This window comes from Solanum pennellii, chromosome 11, assembly GCF_001406875.1.
Source record: "Solanum pennellii chromosome 11, SPENNV200".
NCBI classification, from domain to species: Eukaryota; Viridiplantae; Streptophyta; class Magnoliopsida; order Solanales; family Solanaceae; genus Solanum; species Solanum pennellii.
The window spans coordinates 18,223,286-18,228,659 of NC_028647.1; positions in this window are offsets into that span (position 1 = coordinate 18,223,286).

Sequence of the window (5,374 nt, forward strand, 5' to 3'; positions counted from 1 at the left end):
TATATATATATATATATATATATATATCTCATTCTGCGCAGGCCATGACCTGTCTAATATGTGTGTGTGTGTGTGTGTAGGTACTCTTTGATGCTATAATGCTTAATTCCTAACCTTCCATACGTAGTAAATAACTACTGCCAGAATTGTCCACAATAATGCTTTGCTTGTTTTCCCTCTTCTTTACTAGCTAGGATTTTTGAATATCCTTCAAGGTGCCTATTCTGAATGCATTGATGTGTCCATTAATTGTGTGTGTTCAAGCAATTCTTTGCATAATCATATTGAGAGAAGAGATGGCCTATTGTTTCAACTATATCTCCAGATTGAGACAATAATCTTCCTTACTTATGCCCATTTTCTTGAGCCTTTCTCTTGTGAGTAGTCTTTTTTGCATTCCTAAGTAGCTTATGAAACAGTGTTTTTGACACTCATTAAGTTCCACACTCTAATTTACTATTGTTTTATTTGACCGTTTGTTAGCAAAAACTTATATCAGTAAACTGAAATGGATGTATTGGTTATCATTAACTAATATATTTAATAGTAAACGATACCTCATTCTTCTCCGTATATATATATATATATATATATATATAGAAAAAAATAATTAGTTTTTATAGAAGAACATAAAAAGGAAGAGAAATTACAATATTAGGCAATATCATGAATTTTGAGTGAATAAAAGTTAAAAACTTAACTCAATTGGCTAATTCAAATTTTACCCATATTACCTATATTTTGCCCATATTTTTATGGGTATCAGCCCATATTTAACCTACGTAAAAAGTCACTCACCCAACATATTAAATATGGGCGTTGGNAATTAATATTTAGATTTCTTATGTTGCTCAAATTCATACAAGTAACTCTCAAGGGTAAAATAATAGAACAAATAATGTCATTTATGCATTGATTTTGTGAAATGATAAATATTTAGGGTTATCTATTTTTAGTAAGGACGACACAATATAAATAGTAACGGAGGAAGTGATAAACTCTCTAATTTGCTAAATTTGAACGAGTAAAAGGATACATGTAATTTGATAGAGTGATTAAGTAAAAATGAAACGGAAAAATAATACATTGGATACTTATTGAAAGATGACCATTTCTATATTCTTCGTCTTTTCAAGGTATCCAAAACAAATACATTAGTTGTATTCGATGAGCCAACCACTATATATATATATATATATATATATATATATATATGCAAATATTAAGCATTTATCAGCACATGAATTCTAGGTTACTACAGGTATTATTAACACAGAGCTCAAGAGACTAGCTCTCCCAGTTACTAAAAGATGATGCAACTGTTAAAACTAGGGATGAGTTTGAGTTTAGTCAATTGAACAAGAATAATGAAAACGAGGTTAAGGCATCATATGTATACTCTCCAATTATACACTTTCAATTTTACTAACTTATAATTTTATTTTGAATATGCAAGAAAATGCGTAATTGAATTCGAATTTAGCTAGAAGTAAACTTTATCTATTGCAGTGAACAATTTTAAGACTTTTTGTAATATCATCATAAACGTTTGAATGCAACATTTGTTTTTTTGAAATTAATTGATATTAGATATCTTTAAACAATCACTTTCTAAGTATTGGTTGTACAAAAGATGTTTCTCGAAGTTTATTTGAAATATATAGCTTTGATTTAATTATTAGTTATTCAAAAGTGTTGTTGTAGGAAGAATGTCAAAGTTACACTTTATAAGTGTTGCTCTAGCTGAGATATAAAGTTACACTTTGTAAGTGTTGTTCTAGATGAGATACAAAGTTACACTTTATAAGTGTTGTTCTAGATAAGATATAAAGTTACACTTTATAAGTGTTACTCTAGATGACCTAAAAAAGTCAACACTTTTAAATTATGACTTATGCACTGCAAAGGCAACACTTTTAAGTGTAGTTTAAGATAATATAAGTGTCTCTAATGAATCACAACAAAGCGTTGTCTTATACCTCTTTTGCTACACCTATAAAGTGTAGCCAAAATGGCGACATTTAAAAAGTGTTGCCTAATGTCAAAGGTTACGCTTCTTTAGGCCACCTCCTAATAGATGTTGCTGAAACTCCAAAAGTGTAATCTTTTATCAAAGGCCACACTTTTTGCTAGTTTAGGCTACACTTTTGTGGGGTGGTCGTAGGCCTAAAATGGTGTAGTGAGTGGCAAGTATTCCCATATACAAGATTGTATGGAGACATACCTTTGGGGGTCTTATATGTAGTGTGTTAGGGCCATAGAGCTTCATCAATACTCCTTGACCAATCCGTTCTATTATCATCCATTGTTTTTGCTATAATTTGCTTGATCTCACGATTGGACACCTCAACATGCACACTAGTCTGTGGATAGTAAGGAGTAGTCACATTAAAGGGAACACAATATTTCACTAATAACCCTTTGAACAATTCATTACATAAGTGAGAGCCACCATCACTAATAATGGCCCCAAGTGTGCCGAATTTGGAGAAGATATTCTTTTTCAAGAATGTGATGACACTCTTTCCTTCATTGTTAGTAAGCGCAATTGCTTCCACACATTTCGACACATAGTTAACCGCAACAAGATTATACTTAATCCCATGAAAACTCATAAAAGGTCCCATAAAGTTAATGCCCCGTACATCAAATAGCTCAATCACCAGAATAGTATTCAAAGGGAGTTCTTGCCTCTTTGAAATTATTCCATCTCGTTGGCACCGATCACATGATCTGGTGAAATCATGAGCATCTTTGTGAATAGTTGTACAATAATATCCACACTACAGGATCTTTTGTGGAGTCCGTATACCACTACAGTGCCCACCCACATGAGAGGAGTGACATGCCTCCAAAACACTCAACATATCAACCTCAGGTACACAATGGCGAGTTATGCATCGACACAACTCTGATTCAAATAAGGAGCATCCCAAAAGAACTTCTTCACATCATGCATGAACTTTTTTCTTTGGTGGAAAATTAAATCTGATGGGACCACATCACATTCAAGATAGTTCGCAAAGTATGCGAACCATGGGATCAAATCTTGAGAAGCGTCCAATACATGTTCATGTGGGAATGCATAATCAAATTAAGCCTTTTCTCCTAATTAACACATAGCTTAATCCTACAATCTAGACAACTGGTCAGCGACTCAATTTTCTGTCCCCTTTCTATCTTTCACTTCAAAATAAAACTCTTGCAACAGTAATACACATCTGACAAACCTTGGATTCACATCCTTATTTTCCATTAAATACCTCAAAGACAAATGTTATATATGCACTATAATCCTTGTGCCAAGTAAATAGGAGCGATGTTTTTTGAATGCAAACACCACCGCAAGACGTTCCTGTTCAGTTACTGTGTAGTTCTTCTACGCTTCATTCATGGCTTTACTTGCATAGTAAATTGGGTGAAGGATTTTATCTATTCTTTGTACCAATGCCCAAGTGCAACCCCACGTGCATTACACATCACCTCAAATGGCTCACTCCAATCTGGTGAAGTAATAAAGGGCGCGGACACCAACTTCTCTTTCATCTCTCTGAATGACTTCAGACATGACTCATAAAAATATAACTTACACTCCTTCTCGAGCAGTTTGCATAAAGGATGTGCAATTTTCAAAAATCCTTAATAAGTCTCAGATAAAATCAAGCATGTCCAATGAAACTTCTCACTCCCTTTTGCACAAATTGGTGGAGGAAGCCTCTCTATCACTTCCACTTTAGCTCGATGAACCTCTATCCCCTTCTCCGAGATGCGATGACCCAACAATATACCATTTATCACCATAAAGTGGCCTTTCTCAAAATTTAGCACTAAATTACAATCCTCACATCTTTTGAGCAGCTCCGCTAAATTACTCAAACACTGATCCAAGGAGTGCCCAACCGCAGAAAAGTCTTCCATGAACACCTCAATAGTGTCTCTACAATATCACAGAATATCGACATCATACAATGCTGGAAGTTGATCGTTCCATTGCATAACCCAAATGACATCATTTTAAAGGCAAACGTCCCATAAGGGCAAGTGAAAGTGGTCTTTTTTTAATCCTCAAGGGAAATATACATTTGATTGTAGCCTCAATAGCCATCAAGAAATCAATACTACCCTTTGCCTGCAAGTCTGTCAAACATATGATCCATAAAGGGCATGGGGAAATGGTTTTTTTCGGTCCAAGCATTCAACTTCTCGTAGTGAATGCAAACTCTCAATCTAGTCACTGGCTGCATAGGAACAAGCTCGTTACTCTAATTAGGTCCCACTGTAATCCCACCCTTTTTAGGCACGCATTGAACATGACACACCTAACTGCTGTCTACAATAGGATAAATGAGTCCAACATCCAACCACCTTGTGATCTCCCTTTTTACTACTTCTTGCATATGTCAATTTCTTTGGTGCTTAATACTCGGTTTGTGGTCGGGCATGAGTTGGATTTTGTGGGAACAAATACTGGGAGGTATCTTAATAATATCAGCAACAGTCCAACTAATGGATCTCTTGAACCTCTTCAACACTTCCACTAAGAACTTAATTTATTGCGCATTTAACTTGGTTGCAATAATCACCGGTAAAGTATTCATCTCTAGCCAAGAAAATATACCTCAGATGAGTTGGTAGATCCTTGAGCTCTAATTTTAGATACTCCACAATAGATGGTCTCGCAGGTGGAGACTCGCGATTCTTCATATCTATCTCCCACTTCTTCGGTTTTGACCGATATTCATTTCGTTCAAGTGAAGCCATAAAAGAATTCTACTCTTCAATACCATCACTATCAAAATTAATGATGATTGCCACAAGTGCCTCGATACCTAGTCACTCTTAAATTTGCACGTCAGATAGACTCTGAACCTTGTAAGACATAACAGATAATATTTGGATCTCACCACTTTGCTTCATGGACCTACAAATATTGAAACTTACTTTTTCAATGTTTTACCTAAATTTCATCTACCCCTTTTCCATATCAACTAATGCACACCCAATGGAAAAGAATGGTCTTTCAAAAATAATTGGGACCTCAAAGTCAACCTCATAATCATGAATCACGAAATCGACCAAAAATATAAATGACTCCACTTTCACAACCACATCATGGACTATGCATATGGGACTCTTCACAACTAGATCGGCCATCAGTAACTGCATAGTTGTAGGCTTTGATTCACCCAAGCCTAACTTCTTATAAATGCACACAGACATAAGATTTATTATCGCACCAAGATCACATAGTGCCTTAGAAAAGTGTAGCAACCCTATCGTACATGGAATAGTGAAGGCGCCTGGATCTTCCTTATTCTGCACAAGAGACCTTGTAGCAATAGCACTACAATACTGCATTCTATCATCATCCTCA